Here is a 21,523-nt window from a genome sequence, read left to right on the forward strand (position 1 = left end):
CAAACGATTCTGTATTATTTAAATTGTCTCACTTGTACGGACCGTTGTAACACGCGCGTTGCTGCGTAAAGAGCAATATTCCAGAACCCTTTACTCCTCGGAAGTAAAAAATTTGTTTGCAATAAATTTCAATGAGTTGAGCATTTCCAGACATGAATGTTGGACATACAATTATTACCTGATTATTTGCCAATTATAATCGTTTTTGAAGCCCATTGGCGTTAAACAGGGTTTGCAATTTAATTATTTTATAATATATTCACTGCACTTGTGTAATTGAAACTTTATCTTGGTACAAACGAATGTGGTATACATGTATGTTTAGTATCTCAGATATACGTCTGCCTTGATTTTTTTTATCAAAAAGCTTAATATTATCAAACATAATAATATATCTCAATGGAACAAAGGAATAAACATACAATATTTTATACAAGCAACTAAAATTACTTAATAATACTCTGTGCAAAATTTCAATAACATTCGCCAAAAATATTTTAACGAGTGCTCACTCTTAAAGGTGTATGTCCCGTTCCATGACATAATTTTATATTTACGTTCCACACGGTTAAACTTACTGGCTTTTTGAGTGGCTGAACTTTAACAAAATAAAAAGTAATAATTGTCTCGCATACGTTTTCATTTTTTCATAGCTGGAAAAGTGGCATTTTTAACGTTTGTGTGCATTATGTATGATTAAGGAGAATGAAACTGAATAAAAACTGGAACCTTTTAGGTTCAAAGTCAATTTTAATGGCTACTTTGTGATAAGGTTTAATTTTATTTCAAGAAAAAAAAAAGATTTTACCTGGCCTTTTAAAATCGTCAGAATATTTATGATTTCAAAAGGTTAAATAAAAAAAATTCTGAATGAATTGAAACCATATCAGGCAGTAGCCACCAGCATAGTCTTTAAACCCAACAATTTTCGCATTACATTTGGTTCTCCTCATCCATACCGCACAAAAATGTTAAATATTAAAATTAGCCAGATAATTATCCAAAAAGCATGCACTACATATTTTTTTTTCATATTTTTTTTTGTAGTTTGGCGACTCAATAAATTTACAAGTTTAACCACGTGGAACGTTAATATAAAATAATGACCCGGAACGAGACATACGCCCTTAAAGGGAACAGATATAAACTGGAATACACCATTTTGGTTTCAACTGTTTTCAGATCATTAAAATTTTTAATTAAAAACATTGGTTTTTGTTAAAGGAAAGTAAATAATTTATTAGAATGCCTGATGTTAATAGTGACTGGCTACTACATATAGTTTTTCCTGTGAAGTCATTGACGTTTAGTACTGAATTTATTTATTGAGAAAGACTACAACTGTAATCACATTGTCAATACACAATTAATTATGATCTTTGAAAATCTTTTAATATATGATCTCTGCCTCAACGATGGCAAACTTTCAGTATTAATAATATTTTTTGACAAAATCAAAAGCCTGAGGTTCACACGAAATGTAATATAAAAATTCTCATCGAAAAAAAGCTTTGAATAGTCCAGTAACTCCTCTTGCTACATAAACGTGAGACCATTAATAAAGTCGCAAGTTACTTTCGAAATAGATTATAAAGAAAAAGACTCAGTAGAAAAAATGACAATTGTTTACTGAAGAGGATATAAAGCAGGGCAATGAAAATTTCAAGAATATAAATAAAGGAAATGGCGAAATAATAACAGAATAATTTTGGCAATCACATAAAAGATAAAGAAGATTGGAATGTTCTGGGGGAAAAACGTGGCCGAAAGGTGAGGCATAGTGAGCAAACAACCAAAAAAAGATTAATTACTAGAGTCATGTTGTTTTACAAGATGACATTAATATACTACTTTCATGCCAGGAAACGACTCTTTAAAACTCAATGGCTAAGGCACTTGCTGGTGGTACACAGTATTGGGTATTATGAATGTTGCAGTGTTGAAGTATTTGGAAACAGTAACAAAATAAGCTTTCTATCATTTTACACTTTCTCAATATACTAACATACTAAGCCTTCATTTAAGTATTAACTGAACAAAACTATGTCATTTTTTGACAGATTTATTTTCATTACATAAAAATCTACTATATAAAAATAAGTCGGGTTTTCCTTCCTGACGCTATAACTCCAGAACGCACGAACCGATTTCCACGGTTTTGCAGTCAATGAAAAGGTCTCGGGCTCCGTGAGGTTTATAGCAAAGAAAATTCAGGAAAAATTCAGGACAAACCAACATTTTAAGTAGATGGCGCCGGTGCGTGATACATTGTTTGACAGCTACTCATTGTTCTCTGCTCAGTTAATTTCATGTGACAAACCGGTATTGTGTTCACTGTGAAATTGTGAAAAAAAAAAAAAGTTATTCGTTTCCTAACATTTCAATTGAAAACTATCAAATCACCTACTCATTGTTCTCTGCTCAGTTAATTTCATGTGACAAACCGGTATTGTGTTTACTGTGAAATTGTGAAAAAAAAGTAAAAAAAAAAAACATATAACCTATATTGTGCAAATTTTTATTCAATTTCAACAGCAGGCATTTGTCTTTAAGGTCGTAAGTTGAACTGTGTAAATTATGTGGATCGTGCATTTGAGGTTAAATTCACCACTCTGTCCATAGCCCAAAATGCCTAGAGGACGACGTGCCAACATCGGCCGCCGCACAAGACATGCAAGCCAGCAACAAGTGTATTCACAGAACTTAAGCGAAGGAAGACAAAATATAATAAGAGAAAATGCCCGATTGAGACAACGCGTGAGCACACGAAGATCATTGGCATCATACAATCGCTTGGCATTCCAATATGATCCCACTGCAAACTAAAGTGATGATGAAAATTTAGATATTGGACCAATGACGACTATATGCCGATATTGCAATGCGTTAAAGTTCAAAAGAGAAACGGCTGGATTGTGCTGCGCAAGTGGAAAAGTCAAACTGGATCCATTACTTACACCACCACAGCCACTGAAACCATTGTTCGATGGAAGTGATCCCGATTCCAGCCATTTTCTTCAACACATCCTTGAATACAATAACTGCTTTCGCATGACTTCCTTTGGAGCTAATATCATTCGAGAAGGCGGTGCAAGCGGTGGACAATAATACTGGTGGTCTATTCTTCCTGGACGCGCCTGGAGGAACAGGGAAAACATTTGTCATTTCATTGATTTTGGCCACTATTCGATCAAGATGTGACATAGCTTTGGCGTTAGCATCATCTGGAATTGCGGCGACTCTTCTAGATGGCTGTCGTACTGCACATTCTGCGCTTAAGTTGCCACTCAATTTAAACACAATTGATACTCCAACATGCAATATTTCCCGATCCAGTGCAATGGGAAAATTGTTGATGCAATGCAAGCTCATTGTTTGGGATGAGTGCACAATGGCACATAAGAAATCACTTGAAGCACTTAACTTCACACTGAAGGATCTTCGGCGAAATAACAACATCTTTGGCGGCTTGATGATATTGTTGGCAGGCGATTTCAGGCAGACGTTGCCAGTAATTCCCCGTGGAACGCCTGCAGATGAATTGAATGCTTGCCTGAAGGCATCACCTTTATGGAATAACGTAAAAACATTATCGCTAACCACTACTATGAGAGTTCAACTTCAAAATTATCAAAGTGCTGCACAATTTTCCAAGCAATTGTTAGATGTTGGAAATGGAAAAGCCCCAGTTTAGTGTTTGCGGAATAAATTTAGAAAATCATTGTTTTTCACATGGACAGTTATACGTTGCGTGTTCACGAGTTGGGAAACCATCCGCTTTGTTTGTGTTAACGTCAGACCAAAAAACAAAAAATGTGGTTTACCAAAAAGCACTTCAATGAAACGGATAATTTGCGGACACGTATAACGCTTCGATTCAGTATTTACTTTGAATTTACTTAGAGAAGTTCAACTAAATAACACTTCATTTTTGTAATCGAAATGAATTCATTACTGTTGTGAAATGAAATAAAAATTTTCCTTTTCAAATATAAAACAAAAAAAGTTTTTCTTCATCTTTTAATCAACCAAACGAAATGTTACATAAAACGAAGCCATTTGGTGGCGAAACGGAGTTCGCCGGGTTTGCTAGTAAGGTATAAAATACTAACTCCATAACCCCAACTGGAATTACAGGTGATCATTGTACACAACACGCATAACACACGTGTGCTGCACGTTGCAGGAAAAGCAAAGTTTGCGCTGGAAAGGCTTCTTTAGAGACGGGTCCTCTTGCAGACGAGAACTATCATCAGATGGGCCCCTCTTCGCCTGACGGAGATGCTTTAGCTTGTATTGGATTCCAAGGACTCATATCGAAAAAATTTTTTTTGTTTGTTTAGAATATAATTAAGTAATCGTTTGGCTCGCGTGGAGTAGTAATATGATTCCAATCCCGTTCCGGCCATTTGTATTTCAGGGTTCCATGAATCACCAATAATAATCCAGGAACATCTCGAGTTAATTACTTATCAAAGTCGATTACTTTCTATTCCCAATTATTTTAAAATAATTAGTTATTTCTCCATATCTAATAACATTGCTGTCGACAAGTCATAAATTATAAAATATATAAACATATATGGTTTAACTTTATAAGGTTTTTTCAATATGGTATAATATGTATGCAAGCCTGCTTAATTTATTGCAGTTGCGATGAGCTATTCGCCCGAGATAATGTTACTAGTTCTTATTATTATGGTTGAGTCACAAAAACGCGACAGTCGGAATGTGAAATATATTTTTTTAACCAATCAGGTTCGATTCATTTGTGACGTCACCCTGAAAAAAATTCGTGGACGAGACCGACTTCCCGATTAGAAAGATGTTATTATTCCATCGCGTCGCGGGCGCTATGTTACTAAGACGACCGTCGGGATTTTTTTAAATCAAATTTTGGCTAAACTGGTGCATTGGTAATTGTTAATACAATTATATTTCATGTATTTATTTAGGTTTTTCATTTGTAAAATCTTTAATCCGTTCACGTACAATGATTTTCCGAATACATCTGCATTTCGATTGAACACGAATTTCTCAAATAGGTCAATATTATAACCAACTTGTAAACACTGATAAATGGTGTATATGCTGTGTGAATTAAATGGCAAGAAAAAAATGGGTGCGTGTACATACGCACGCGCGTTAGGAGTTATAATTACTTGGTGTAATGAAATAACTAACTTTAAATTTTCATGAAAATAATTAATATAAATAAAATAATAATAAGACTGCAGTGAGTTTATAAATTTAGTTGGTTAAGTATATTCAATCAAATTAAAAATTTTAATAAATTCACGTATTAATATAAGCACGTGTATAAAACTAATAATTTAATTTAGTAAAATAATCGAGATAAATTATAACTAACAATGAAAATCAATAAATATGCTGAATGAATATTATAATTTGAGAATTTAATTATTTATAAAATAAAGTAATAATTTATAATGAAAATAAATCATATGTACGGAAACATAACACGTCTTACATAAAAATACTAAAATACACTTGAAAAAGTTTATAAACACAAATTATATCAATAGTATTCACAATATATAAATGTTTTTAACTATATGGACCAGTATTCAATATAAATCATTATAGTATAAGATTTAATGCAATTATATTATTTTTATTCGTAAGTAGGCTTTTTTTTCATCCTGTAAGTTTTTTTTTTCACGGTGCGCCCACAAACGCGCGTAAAGAAGTATAATTTTAATAATTTTGTATATAGTTGTTTCTGTTCGTCACACGGTTGCAAACAGAATTTTCACAATCACAAGATATTTTACTGACGCAGGGCGTCCTTCGCGTCACATCCGTGTTGCTGTTGTGATCATTAGACTCGGACCACACCCAGCTTCTCAGCACCTCGCAGGTTAGGATCGCTGGGGCGCAGATCGAGGGACACATGTGGCTCGCCAACTTGCAACTTCAAATATCCCGATACAGCTTGCAAAAAAAAAAAAATCTTCCCTGCTAATTTTTTGAATGGGAACTTCTTTTGGCACGATGAGAGTGAAAGTTCAAGGCCGAATTTTAAAGCAATGTTTTCGTGAAAGATTGTCGTGAAACGTTTCTGACGTGAAAAGGACAGAGATTAAGTATTGGCCCTGGTTAGTACTTTGGCTCGTTTCGTTCGATGATTCGTCCCCCACCCAAAATAAAGTAAAAAAAAAAAAATAGGAACAAGAGAGATTTATGAACGACAGAATAAGACAGAGAGTGTGCGCATGGGCTTGTTTCAGAAAATAGATATAGGTATCCTATACAGTCAGCTGTGAGTGCCTTGAATTTTGTATTTGCTACCAGCTCGCTCGCATCCCTCCCTGTTCAACCAGCAGCGTAGAGAGCGCTGTTGTGACAGTCCCTGCATTTCCCGCATAGATAGAACTACTTGTTATGAATTTCATATTTCTTTCAGATATTTGGCGTGTTACAAGTGGCAGAAATGTTTGAAGAAACAGTAACACGCACAGTATTTATTTATGGTGTGAGTATTTCAACAGTGATTCATATTTATTGTTAATTAATATTTTTTTAATTTATCAATAATCATTTATATCCTGTAAAGTTGTTTTGAAGTGAGTAATAATTTCGTTAATTCATGTTTACTTAGAAATATGTCCTTACACTATTCCTCTTTTCTCTCTCTCTCTCTTCCATTTTACCCCTTAAGTCTTAAGATGTACTTAGAGTCGAGGTTTGTATTGCCAAAGAAGTTTCACTTCTATTACACCTACTGAGTTATAAGCGCTTTTTTTTTTGGTTGGACACGGCATAGGATTAGCTTTGGCTACTTATTGAAGTCAACACTTGTGAACTGGTGTGGTTATCATTGGCAGTTGTAGTCGCCTGCGTGAAAATATAAGTTATTTCCTCGCGCGCTTACAGACTAGAGCCTGTTAGTAAATGCATGGTTGTGATAAGGCATAGAAGGTCTGGGAGATGAGATTTTTGCCTTGACGTGCCAAAAATGTGGAAAATTGTTGAAAATTAGATATACAGCAAAAATATGGAAAAATCCAAGATGGCGGGTCCTAATACCCCTTAAAGTAGTAGTTTCATAAATTATTTTTCTTATAATATTTGGTTGTTTTTTACATAGTTTTAATAATTCCGTAATATAATTATTTATTATTTTATAAGGTTTTTTTTTCTTCTAGTAAAGTCCTTATTTTATAATTTTAAAGTACTTTAAGGCAAATTCTTTTTGTCGGTTCTAGCATGTACTGAAAGCATGTATACATAAATATCGCGGCCATTGTCTGGAGTTGCTTGACTTGTGGGTGTAGCCACGTCGGTGAATATTTAACAGACGTTTCTGTTGATCTTGCGATTGCCATCATCAGTAAGTAGAAGATGGCGACTACAAAGTTAACCGAAACGTCGGTGTAATCTTCGTCTTCGACGCGGCTATAATACAGAAGCCAAGCGTCTCTTGTGGTATACAGTTCTAGAACAACCGTTCGTATGTAGCCTTCGTTTTCAAACACTTAATATTTTAGTTTATCATTAATGGATCACTGAAAGTTATGTCTCCCCAAAACCCTGAAAAACTAAGGTAAGTATGGTCTTGCACGAGTACGAGTAGTGTGGGCGGGGGCCTTGACGATAAAATAGGTCGTTAATTATTGATTTTCACTTAAACATCGACTGCCACACGTTTTCTGTCGACAATCGTTACAAAGATCACTTCGCAACGAAAACTTGGCAAAGGGCTGTCGAAACAAATACAGTTTAGCCGTAACACGAAGAAATGTGTGCCGCTGCCTGTTATACTCGCATCCCTCACGCAGTTTCACTCCATCCATTGATTCCGTTTCTCTCTTCACGAATCACAGCACTATTTTCGTAGTTGAATAGGACCACCAATATAAACAACGTGGTGTTACAATCATCGACACAGTGAAAACTTTTTTTTTTACCAAACTAGCATTACTTGCAAAGATTAAAACTTAAGCTTTGTTTAATATTTTTAAGCAGTGAATTTGTGCTTGGGCAACGTTGTTCAGGGGAAGAGGTATAAACCGAATAACTGAAACACGCCATTTTAGTTGCATCAGTTTTATGGCTATTATATCTTTTTTTATTTTTAATATTGAATATTTGCTTTCGTTAAGAGTTATATATAGTAGGTCAAAAAACTGCAAGCTCAGACCGTCTACATATTTGCTTTTACCGCGTGATAGTCGGAGATAAAAACAATCTATGTTTTTGTGCACGAATATATATATATATATATATATATATATATATAAATCAATGAAACCACCTACAGATTAAATTTTTCATTTACTTTTCACATTTCTGTGTTACGCTGACCTTAATCACGCAAGTTTAGCAAGTTTGCACTGAAAGAAAAAGTAAAAAAAAAAAAAGTTACAAGAAAATTAATTCCATGCATGTGTAGGTTCTCATAGTAACAACATATTTGCGTTAAAAAAAAGTACTAGGTCGCGCCGATGAACTTTTATTTGCGCCGTTTTTTTCTGAAGTGCTGCAAACGGCTTTAGAAGGCAGCCAATTCGGCCTGCCGCTCCTTCAAGCTTGCAGGTAGAAAGTTGGTGGGGGATGTGAACTGGAATGCTAGACCCATCGCAAGACGGTCAGGCAGTAGGGGGTGGGGGAAGAGGGTCACGTGATACGTGGGATGAGAGGCAAGCAGCGGGCTGTGAAGGTAGCACTCAGCTGGCTCTGAGCCCAATGAGGTTAAACACAATTCCTTATTTTATGAAATCAGTCACGGATAATTCTCACACTACCAACAACACAGCATAGTACATTTAGTTTTGTCTCGAATTATATCAGGATCTTGGTTATTATACGAAAAATAAGCTCCGTTTGGTCATTTAAAAAAAAACTCCCGAGAAAAGGATTTTATTGACAGTTTTAGTTTCTTACATATATACTTCACTTTTGCACATAATCGCCAAACAGATCCAAACACTTTTCGTAACGCGCCCCTCTGCATAGAAGTTCGCCGTCTCTGGATGGACCGGAGACCTTGGCCATAGGCATTGTGATCTTCGAACTCGCAGTGCGTGTAGCCTAAGTACAGGCGCTTAGTAAACATATCCGGAAAACGTTTAAGCAATCTTCGTACTCAAGTCGAAAAATGATGGCTACCGTTTTTTTGAAGACAAAAAAAAAGTGATTTTTGTTGATTTAATGAAACGTGGGTCAACAATTACGGCAAAAATTACAAAATACGAGTGTAACTGGTTTAGTTTCCAGGCGGCGAATTTATATGCAGAGGGGTTAAAAAAAAAATGGCGCAGAGTTGTGGAAAGTTCTTGGAACTGACTGGCGATTATGTGAAAATGTAAAGTAGGTCTGTAGTAAACTAAAACTGTCAATAAAAACTTTTTCTCACGAGTTTACTTTTTCAATGTCCAAACGGAGCTTACTCTACGAACAGCCCTCAGGGAATTCTTCGGGATCTAGGTCTCTTTAATACATTGATACGTATTAGTAAAATATCGTCTATTTGAATTTTAGTGTCTTAATATACATATCATTAAAATTTTGGATTTTTATAAAATTTTATTAGAGACGGTAGGTGGTGTTCGCTGGTGGTCTATAACAATGTTAGGTAAACCAAGTTGTTAAAGAATTGTTTCAAGTACAAGGATTTATCGTATTTTAGTATTTATTTGTGGTTTATTTTTACTATAAATGTTAATTCCGCCCATTCTATAATCTCGAAGCATAATATATTGTTTTAATTGAATTAATATTTCGTAACATTGAAATGAAATCTCGCTGGTTGCAATTTGTTAATATTCCGCACATTGTGGAAGAAGTAGATGCCAGAGTCATACAATCCTGCGTTTGCCTCTTAACTTATTAACAAAATTAATGCTAAGCATTGAAACCATCTAATTCGAATGATGCTCCAAAATTAGAGGGCGTAGGGATGATTCAAATCGGTTACTTTAATTCCAAATTAAAGAATACGCATGTCTCAAAAGAAATTCAGCTAGGATAATCTCCCACGATAGTGTTGTTTTATTGTGTTATGTTCCTTCTTTATTTACAAGTACCCACTAACGATTCAGCTAAAGATAACAACTCTATGGACGTAAATGCTCGTGCCGTAGCTGGGATCATGAGCAATGGAGATGCTTTTATGCAACTTGAAGGTTTGTGCGCTGCTGTTGGTATTCCGTGCTTGTCTTCTGAGACATACAGCTGCCTACACAGCAGCGATGGTCTGTGATGGACGGGAGAGAGCAGCAGCAGGAAAGATGCAGGACGCGAACAAAGATGAAGCGATTATGGCCACTGCAAAAGGGCAATCGTAGGTTTTCATACTTGCAAAATACTCTCTATGGCAGTGGATAAAGAGTTTTCTTTTGTCTGTGCACGTAACGACATTACTGCTAATGCTACACCACAAATTTGATACAAAAACTGGCCAGGCAGTTCAAGTATTATGGAGCACATAATCACGTTTTGTCTAACCGACACGAAATTTGCTTCTGCCTCCTTAAATACTTTTTTGCCTAAGATTTTGTTTTCATGTCATCATGAGTGTTCGTTTCAATGCTGTAATTCATTTCTATAACATATAATACATGATTTATATAAATGCTTATTTTTTATCTAATATTTGAGTAGTTAATTCATTTAAATATTACAGCGTTAAAGACTGAACAAGTTACGGTTCGAATCCAAATCCAGACATCACTATAATTCTCCGAGCAACCGGTAATATAACAAGTTTGTCGGAGCCCACTATTAAAACTGTAGGTATTCCGGCGAGCTACTTGTTCTGCGTGCTGACTAATGACGTCATAGCATTCTTGTAAGGGTCGCAGGTTACTGAGATAATTGAAAAATCCATTCACTTCGCCAGGACTGTGAGTAATAAAACTCCCGCTTGTTACCGTTTCAATAAGTATTGTTTTCGACGCGTAAAAACAACAAACGATCAGCTTTTTATAATAGTTTGTGTTGTTCAGAAACAGTTGACATCTGGATCGGACTCGCTCGGAAAAGTAAGGCGAGCAGCTACGGTTTACTATATTCGTATTGTTTATTTCACTACCAGGTTAGAAGTTGCCGATGATGGCTCTAAAATATTTCGAGCTACGAAACGAAAACCTCACCAGAGAGGGAAAATAAACTAGCTATTTGCCGCTGGAAATGCTGTTGGTATCCTGCCAGCATTTCCCCGGCTCTCAGTGGCCGAGCTATCCACTGCTGAATGGATGCTCCAGATTGCGCGCAACTGCGTCGCGAGATGCTCACCCACTGACCCAAATAAAACTGGCATAACCTAGTTTAGCCTTCAGCTTCGCGTGTTTCGTTACTATTCGAGAAGCTTGGCAGGAAACATCTCCAAGAAACAGTTCAGCGAGACCGAAGTGCCGCACACGACCCAATTCCTGCAGATGTCTTTCCGTGCAAGATATCCGGACAGTTACTTCTTATTGCCGAGGGGGGGGGGGGCAGTCTGCCCCGGGCGCAGGACGGGCCGACAAATTTATTGTAGACTACATAAAGTGTGAAACAAAGTGACACTAAAAAAATTATAATATCTACTAAGTGACTGAAAACGTTACGGTATATATCTTATTATTAATTACCTCATTTTACTATATACATATATTCTTATATATATTTTTATTAGACCTTAAATATGTTTAATATTTACAATAGTAAAAGTAAGTTTAGTTTCTGTACTTTGTTAAATAATTATTCAATATGAAGCGCCCGCCGCGCTTCTGTGACGTCATCTCCGTGCCGCAGCCTTCCTTTCCTTCTCCCCTCTTAACCCCTCTCCGCCTCAAGGTGCCAATTTCCCCTTCCCTTTCTTTCCCCCTAGCCTCTCCTCAATTGTAGCGACTGCAACGCCATCTAGCGAATAGTATAAATGAGCGCGTATAACTTTTAATTGTCTATTTCGTGGGTCTCTCTTGGTGGAAGCAGGTCGTCTCTGGCCCGGTCGAGGGGCAGCTCGTCTAGGTAAAATTCTTCAGGAGACGGAGTTAGTGTGTGCACACGATGGCCGTGCGAGTAACGTAAATATTAAATATGCTTGCCAGCCTTGATTTTCATGTAGCCATCCCTTTTGACTTTGACCTTCACTTAATTTATTTTCTGTGTAATATTTTCTTTTGTTTCTTTTTTCTGCTGGAAGCATTTGCTTACTCCCTCCTGCATGTGGTTTTGATTTTAGTTGCTGCGCGACTTGCATTGTCGGCAGTGGACTCTTAACTTATTTCAACGGCATCCAGACCACGCTTTGATTGCTTTTGGGTTAGAAGTAAGCACGTTAAGTGCCCGATGCCGCCCTTGTATTTTTTTTTTTTCATAAGAGCTTTCAGCTCCGTATGACGTAATTTTACGCATCGTTTTGCCTCGATTTTGCCCTCTTTCTTTTCCTCCCAGCTGTACCCCCGACCGGAGCCATTTGGTTAAGGCATACCCCCCGTGATCTAGCATATTTTGTTTGAGCACTTCTCTGTATTACGCTTACCTAGCCTTGGCAGTGAATGTCATCATGACGAGACCCACTGAAAATTGTAGCTGTAACAAACCATGTAACCGATCCCTCGCTTCTCTCTTGGGCTTGCATTTCTGTCCGCGGGACTACGCTCTCTATGAGTAATAGATATTTAATATGTTTTTTTCGAGGAGTGCACAATTAACGTTATATTAGGTGTTGGTTTATTTTGTAGTACATAATTCCTTGCCCCTACACGTGTTTGGACCGCTCGTATAGTCTGTATGTATATTGAGTCAGTTCCTAAAGTTGTTAACAGCAACGTACGTCTTGTGAATCACGTGTGTAATGACATAATGTTCACTATGATTTTGGTCTTCGCTCGCCTCCGGGCCGTAACGTAATGCGTACGCACGTATACTTGAATATTGGTTTCTCTCCTCTCTTATAGTGTGTGGTAACTGAGTCATAATTTCGCACAGAAAATGAGAAAATGTCTATCCCCATTGTCAGAGGCGACTGTTTTATACTGCATGATCCAGGGCATGCCTAGGAAATTCAACTTGTAACGGAGAGAGAGAAAGAATATTAACTTGTTGCTTGTTGCTTGTTGTTTCGTACGACTGTAAGAGATACGCAGTAGTAGTTTGTTTGTTGAATCAGAGTACATTGGGCACAAGGTTCACCCTAGTTTTTTTCATAAGTAAGGACTCAGTAAAGACATAAGGAGTGAAAATCATTGTGAAGGGAATAAACTTCATTAAATGTATGCTAATTTGTATTTGCTACGCACATGCCTCTAGCTGGCATCGAATCCGTTGACAGTGTATGTATATGTGTTAAGTTTGCGAAATTATAACGTTGTTGAGTGCGACTCATGTTCTTTATTTGTATTTATGATTTATCACTTTCTGCTTAACTGTCTTTTCTAGCAAATACCCCACACACGATTTTCTTGTGCCCCCATACACTTCGCTTGCATGAGTAGGATAATCAGTAGGAGTGTTTGGTGGCGCATGGATGCACCCTGGTGGTATGCTTAACTGGATACCCCCACGCTGCAAAACTGCGCTACTCTGCTTTTTAGGCAGATTATAGTGATAAATCCGTTTGTATTGTTTGTTTCGGTGCACCATGGCCGTCTCCGTGAGCTGGGTTTACCAGTTGCACAAGACCGATTTGGCGCTGCATCTCGAGGAAAATGGTCTGCCCTTGGCGGACACCGATACCGTCGCCGAGATGAGGGCGCGTTTGGTTGACTACCTGCGTAAATCCGCAGGAGCCGCATCTGAAGTCACGACCAGGCAGCCCCCAGCTGATGTGAGTCCTTCCTCGTCCTCATTTAACGTAAAACTTTTTTTTGCCGCCCTTAAAACCATCCCGTTCCTGGGTGGAAGTGATCCCAGGCAGATCTTGGATTTTGTGATTAAGGCTGAGAGCCTGCATAAATTAAATTTAGTTCCACTTGAGGCTTTTCTGAAAGCACTCTTAAGTAAAGTTACGGCCATCCATGTACCTCTGTTAAATGAGGCCATTGCTCAGGGTACGAGCTTTGATAAGTTAAAAAAATCACTGGTATGTTCAGTGTGTCCGCCTAGGGTTCTAGATGCCTGTAAGAGGGAGCTAGTGTGGCGCTTCCAAAACCCAGATGAAACCATTATGGAATATGTCACGTCGGTTACCGCGTACGCGGGAGCCTTAGAGCTGGGTACCCCGGAAGAGGAGTTTGTCCAACTTATTTTGGGTAATTTGGCCCCCGTGGTGTGGCAGAACTGCTCGATGCTCGCTCCTCCCACCTCGCTCGCAAGCCTACGGACTTGGGCGGGCGAAGTGGAAAGTCGCCTTGTTTCTCTTGCTAAGTATCAAGCTGAGTTCCCGGCAAAGCGCCCCAGCTCGGTGAAAAATGACTCTCGTTTTGACAGACGTATTTTTACGTCGCAGTCCGCCCCCCCCCCCCGTTCTCACTCCCCGTAGCCCGAAACTCCGTGACGTGGCAGACACCTCCACGCCTCGTGTGTTTGACAGCCTGCCTCGCGGCGAGCGTTCTGCCCATTTCACGCCTGGGCCCGAGGCGCGGGCCGCAGCTCGCGCGGCCATGAGTTTACCGCCTGAGGTAACCGCGCCCGTGGGCTCGCGGTCCGCGACCTTGACCCAGTCACGGCAGCTAGTGACCTTGGACACCCGCCGCGGAGCCGGCAGGTGTGCCAATTGTAGCGCCTTTGGACACGTCACGTATGAGTGTACTGTTCCGCGGGTGGAAATAAATCAACGTAGATGTTTTCGGTGTAAGGCAGTGGGACATTATAGGAGCGACTGCACGGGAACTGAGAGACAGCCTCGTGCGGAAAACTAATCTGGACGGGACGGAAAAGAGGTCGTATCCGTCGGCTACTCAAAAAATCCTCTGAACCCACTCATTTACATTTCCTCCCAATTAAAATTCAGAAACATTTATTTCCAGCCTTAGTCGATACCGGTGCTACCCGGTCTGTTATTAGTGAAAAATGTTTCATCACATTAGTGCAGTTGTACCCTCAACTTTCACAACGAGTTGTATCGGATGATTCCGTAAGGAATATCGTTGTCGCTAACGGGCAAGGCATACGCACATGTAAATCTATTATAATTCATTTTAAAATCCATGGATTTTCCTGGAGTTGGCCGTTTGTCGTTGTCCCCGGGATTTTGCCGAATCTAATCCTTGGCTTAGATTTTTTGGGCAAATCACGCTGTCGACTCAGTCCCGCCAACCATGAATTGCAATTTGATTTCGCTCCTGCTGTAAAAATTCGTTTACGTCATGAGGTCCGCGAACCCATAGTTATGAGTTGCAATGATTCCGATAACGCGATGCGCGATCAAGCCATCGCCGCTCTCGTGCGGGAGTTTCCTGACGTGATAACACGTAAGATCGGCAGATGTGACATCTTGCCTTTTCGTTTTCATGTTACCGACGAAGTGCCCGTTTTTGCCAAATATTTGAAGGTTTCTCCCCCTAAGCTGCAGGCCATGCGCGCCATTATCGACAGATTACTCGCTGCCGGCGTCGTTACCCCTTCGACATCCGAGTTTTGCACCCCTACTTTTTTGGTTGCTAAGAAGGGGGGCTCTGAGTGGCGCCTTGTGCATAACTTTAAACCTCTCAACAAGAAGGTAATTCATCCAGTTTGGCCAATACCGACGGTAGAGAGCGCCTTACAACACTTGGGTAAAGCCAAAATATTTTCCATCATCGACCTCAACGACAGTTACCATCAATGCTTGCTTGATCCCGCCTGTAGAAAATACACTGCCTTTTCAACCCCTTTTGGCCACTACGAATTCAACAGAATTCCGATGGGTGTAAGTTTCGGGAGCGAAGCCATGAGCCGTGTTCTGGACCATGTGCTAAGCGACCTTAAATACAAATTTGTTTTTAACTATATCGACGACATAATTGTATATAGTAATTCACTTTCAGAACATCTTGATCACCTTAAGCAAGTCTTGGCACGTCTGAGAAACGCGCATCTTACTGTTAATCCACATAAAATTTCCTTGGCACAAGACTCAGTAAAATTTTTAGGCTATGTAATTTCAGAAGGGAAACTTCACATGGATCCGGATAAGGTCGCCCCCGTGGCTACTTTTCCGCGTCCAAAGACTTTGAAGGGAATTCAAAAATTTCTCGGCATGCTGGGGTATTATGCGCGTTTTATCCCAGATTTTGCCACGATTTGCGCGCCGTTGAATCGGTTGCGAAAGAAAAACGCTGCTTTTGTTTGGGGTGAGGAACAGGAAACGGCCTTTCAATCTCTAAGAAAATGTTTGTGTTCCGCCCCCGTGTTAATTCTCCCCGACTTCAATAAACGTTTTGCCCTGCAGGTTGATGCTTCCTCAGTAGCCCTTGGAGCCGTCCTCGGACACATGGAGAACGGAAAATTGAGACCAATTGCTTTCGCAAGTCGAACCCTCTCAGAGTCAGAGCGCCGCTTGGGCACCTATGAGAAGGAGGCCCTTGCGTGCCTTTTCGGACTCGAAAAATTCGAGTGTTACTTGGATTGTAGAGAGTTCGACCTGTATACAGACAACCAGGCCTTAAGTTGGCTGTGCAATCATCCCTCGCAGCTCGGGAAGCTTGGGCGTTGGATACTGCGGTTGTCAAAATTCCGATTTGTAATCCATCACCGAAGAGGTGCGGAGAACGTTGTGGCCGACAGTTTATCTAGAATGTTCAACCCGGATGATTTTGAAATTGATAACCCTTCCCCCCCGGATGCGGTTGAGTTTATTTCGGTGTGCAAAATCTTCCCCGAATCCTTCATAAACCTGAAAGCCTGCCAGCAGGATGATCCTGCATGTATTCGAATCCGGAACGATTTGCAATGTGGAATGGCCTTACCCTTTGCCGAGAAGGATGGGTTGTTAGTGTATGCTGGCCCGTCAGGACGAGCTCAGAAAGTTGTCGTCCCTGAAAAACTTAAGGGTATGATTATCACATATTTCCATGCCTCACTTGTGGGTGGGCACATGGGAATAGATAAAACGTATCGTAAAATTGCCCAACATTTTTTCTGGCCAGAAATGCGTCAAGACGTGCGCGATTTTGTACGCGCCTGTATTGACTGTCAGCTATCAAAGCCCCCACACAATGCTAAAGTAGGGCTTTACTGTGCCGACGCTCCCGTCGCCCCTTGGCAGGTTCTGCATATTGATATTTTCGGACCGCTGACGCGATCAAAAAAAGGCAACGTATGCTTATTAGTAATTCTAGATATTTTTACTAAATTTGTTGTTTTAACCCCCCTTAAAAACATGAAGGCGTCGTCCATAGTAAAAGTTCTTAAGGAACAGGTGTTTAAAATCTTAGGCCCGCCGTGTATTGTAGTATCAGACAACGCTAAATACTTTCAGTCGAACTTATACAAAAATTTCTTGTTTGAATTTTCTGTAAAGCCGGTGTACAGTTCACCGTATTTTCCACAGGGAAATATGAGTGAGAGAACCAACAAGGTTCTCAAGGGAATTTTCACTTCGTTCTACCGCGCCGACCAGACTCTCTGGGACGCCGATCTTGAACTTTTAAATATTGGTTTGAACGCAGCTCATCACAGTTCTACAGGGCATCCCCCCTCCGTGCCTTTCCTGGGGAGGGAACTTACCTTACCCTTGCTCAACCAGTGGGGGTTGCCACCTGTCGACTCTAGTTTGTCAAGTGTAGAGTTAGATCGTGTCTTGGAAGACGTTACTAAGAATTTAGCTAAGGCTAGGGAAAACGTGGCACGAAATTATGATGCAAAAAGGGCAGCCCATTCATTCGCTGTTGGCGACGTTGTGCTCTGCCGCTCTTACGTTTTGCCCTCATTAGCGGCTAGCCTAAACGTCAAACTTTTGCCGCCCTATGACGGGCCGTTTTTGATTACTAAGTTTTTAGCAGCTAACACTGTTCAGTTACAGCTAATGAGCAATAAACGTAAGTGGCGTAAGGCACACGTAACACAGCTAAAGCGTTTCATTCAGTGATTTAATGCAACGTTTTGGCGGCTAGTGGAAGCCTTAAGATACTTAAGTTTTTTTTTTTTTTTTTTTTGGTGTGTGTATTACTACTTTAGGTATGTTTTCTAATTAGATTGTAGAATTGTTAGTAACAGGATACAGTGTTCAGTCGCAGTTCAGTTGATGATTACAGTTTCCTTCAAGCGCGCGCGCCTCCTTTCTACCCCTCCCTTGGGCTGTGCGCGGACAACTCTACGAGAAGCCTGCTACGTCTCTGCTTTGCCGCTGCCCCTCCGCCCCCTACGCCGCCAGCCCTTGACTGCTGCGGGGTGAGGAGACTGTTGGACGGCGTGGAGATCTGGTGACAGACTCTCCGCTGTTCGGACGCCACCGCCGCCGCGGTTCAGCTCTAGAGGTATTCTCGGCCCGCCAGAAGACGTCTGCGGGAAGGATGCTGCAGAGTTCCGATGTCCGCCACTTAGCGCTGAGTGGCTGAGACGAGGAAAAGCGCCGAGCGCTGCCTGAACCCCTTGCAACCTTGTACCGCCAGAATAGGTCACCTGATACGGCGCTTATCGTTTCTCTCTTTCACTTCAGAAAAAATGGAGGGGGACCTGTCAGCGACACGTCGGACGCGAGTCGCCTGTATTCTACTTGTGCAGCACCAAGGAGATCGCGGTCCCCTGTTGGAGCTGCCACCCGTCGCACCGCTGAAACGAACACGTTGCTGCCCCCTCCAGCGGCACGATCCGGCTAGTTTCAAGTCATTTCTACATCGTCTGAATCAAGGCGTTCGCAAGATACAAGAAGTTGGCTCATGTCACAAACACTGAACTTCAACACGACTTTAAGCTCGGGCTCACAGGGCAGAAGACTTCGTAAGGGGTGGGGGTTGAAGCGCCCGCCGCGCTTCTGTGACGTCATCTCCGTGCCGCAGCCTTCCTTTCCTTCTCCCCTCTTAACCCCTCTCCGCCTCAAGGTGCCAATTTCCCCTTCCCTTTCTTTCCCCCTAGCCTCTCCTCAATTGTAGCGACTGCAACGCCATCTAGCGAATAGTATAAATGAGCGCGTATAACTTTTAATTGTCTATTTCGTGGGTCTCTCTTGGTGGAAGCAGGTCGTCTCTGGCCCGGTCGAGGGGCAGCTCGTCTAGGTAAAATTCTTCAGGAGACGGAGTTAGTGTGTGCACACGATGGCCGTGCGAGTAACGTAAATATTAAATATGCTTGCCAGCCTTGATTTTCATGTAGCCATCCCTTTTGACTTTGACCTTCACTTAATTTATTTTCTGTGTAATATTTTCTTTTGTTTCTTTTTTCTGCTGGAAGCATTTGCTTACTCCCTCCTGCATGTGGTTTTGATTTTAGTTGCTGCGCGACTTGCATTGTCGGCAGTGGACTCTTAACTTATTTCAACGGCATCCAGACCACGCTTTGATTGCTTTTGGTTTAGAAGTAAGCACGTTAAGTGCCCGATGCCGCCCTTGTATTTTTTTTTTCATAAGAGCTTTCAGCTCCGTATGACGTAATTTTACGCATCGTTTTGCCTCGATTTTGCCCTCTTTCTTTTCCTCCCAGCTGTACCCCCGACCGGAGCCATTTGGTTAAGGCATACCCCCCGTGATCTAGCATATTTTGTTTGAGCACTTCTCTGTATTACGCTTACCTAGCCTTGGCAGTGAATGTCATCATGACGAGACCCACTGAAAATTGTAGCTGTAACAAACCATGTAACCGATCCCTCGCTTCTCTCTTGGGCTTGCATTTCTGTCCGCGGGACTACGCTCTCTATGAGTAATAGATATTTAATATGTTTTTTTCGAGGAGTGCACAATTAACGTTATATTAGGTGTTGGTTTATTTTGTAGTACATAATTCCTTGCCCCTACACGTGTTTGGACCGCTCGTATAGTCTGTATGTATATTGAGTCAGTTCCTAAAGTTGTTAACAGCAACGTACGTCTTGTGAATCACGTGTGTAATGACATAATGTTCACTATGATTTTGGTCTTCGCTCGCCTCCGGGCCGTAACGTAATGCGTACGCACGTATACTTGAATATTGGTTTCTCTCCTCTCTTATAGTGTGTGGTAACTGAGTCATAATTTCGCACAGAAAATGAGAAAATGTCTATCCCCATTGTCAGAGGCGACTGTTTTATACTGCATGATCCAGGGCATGCCTAGGAAATTCAACTTGTAACGGAGAGAGAGAAAGAATATTAACTTGTTGCTTGTTGCTTGTTGTTTCGTACGACTGTAAGAGATACGCAGTAGTAGTTTGTTTGTTGAATCAGAGTACATTGGGCACAAGGTTCACCCTAGTTTTTTTCATAAGTAAGGACTCAGTAAAGACATAAGGAGTGAAAATCATTGTGAAGGGAATAAACTTCATTAAATGTATGCTAATTTGTATTTGCTACGCACATGCCTCTAGCTGGCATCGAATCCGTTGACAGTGTATGTATATGTGTTAAGTTTGCGAAATTATAACGTTGTTGAGTGCGACTCATGTTCTTTATTTGTATTTATGATTTATCACTTTCTGCTTAACTGTCTTTTCTAGCAAAGACCCCACACACGATTTTCTTGTGCCCCCATACACTTCGCTTGCATGAGTAGGATAATCAGTAGGAGTGTTTGGTGGCGCATGGATGCACCCTGGTGGTATGCTTAACTGGATACCCCCACGCTGCAAATATTGTAATTTAAATATATAACATAATAAAAGTTGTGTAGGTATTTTTTTTTAAATATTTTGTGTGGCCAATGAACGTTGAACACTATATCATTTTTTTGAAGAAAAATATACAGTACGGTACGTAAAATAAAACGATCACTTAAACACTGGTTAACTACGTGTGGTATGAATTTAATTAAAAATTTGCATATACACACGGATGCCTGGTACGTTTATTTCTGTTGTTTAAAGAGGAGTGAAAAGGAGGGGGGAGAGCTAATCACAAGTTCTGTTTCAGGAAAGCCTATATCCGCCCTGCTTGCCCAGTTAAGATTGTTATTAGCACAGCCAAGATATAATATTTATCGTCCATTGCGTTTCTAAAGGAAATACACCTTCAGAATACAAAATGAGGAAAATAACACGAACACTACTAAATACGAACCATATACGATAGAAAATTACTGACTCCTGTTTTTTTTTATAAATAACTGTATTTCTTAAAAACTCACGTTGCTTACGTTCTTCTGTTTTCAAAATACAGCAAACAGCAAGACCAGTTAAATTGTATAAGGTATCATTTCAAAAATCTTCTTAAAAACTACATTGTGGTTAACAATATGTTGTAATTTTTCAACCTCATGTACTAAACACAAAGATACAATACTAATTTAAAACAATGAAAGGGAGATTATAAATGTATACTCACGAAATGTAGATAATTTTAACGATTAAAATAATTAATTATAGATTTAAATACATGAGTTAATAATTAAATTAAATAAAAAAAATACAAAATTCCTTGTTGAAAAAAAATTTTTACCTTGCAAATGCCTAAGCTGAATATAAACCATTTTCAAAAAAAAAATGATTGTTAGGTTTGAAGTATAAAAACAAACGGTCTTTGCAACTT

The 21,523-nt window shown here is 39.9% G+C and overlaps 1 long non-coding RNA gene across 1 annotated transcript; it reads left to right on the forward strand.

Annotated features, from left to right (window-relative positions):
* The first annotated feature begins 13,362 nt into the window (after positions 1–13,362).
* Positions 13,363–20,438, forward strand: LOC134535966 (uncharacterized). The gene is made up of 2 exons (XR_010075738.1): positions 13,363–13,777; positions 18,126–20,438. It is a non-coding gene; the product is annotated as an uncharacterized LOC134535966 (long non-coding RNA).
* Positions 20,439–21,523: the final 1,085 nt, after the last annotated feature.

Source organism: Bacillus rossius, chromosome 1 (genome assembly GCF_032445375.1).
Source record: "Bacillus rossius redtenbacheri isolate Brsri chromosome 1, Brsri_v3, whole genome shotgun sequence".
Lineage (NCBI taxonomy): Eukaryota > Metazoa > Arthropoda > Insecta > Phasmatodea > Bacillidae > Bacillus > Bacillus rossius.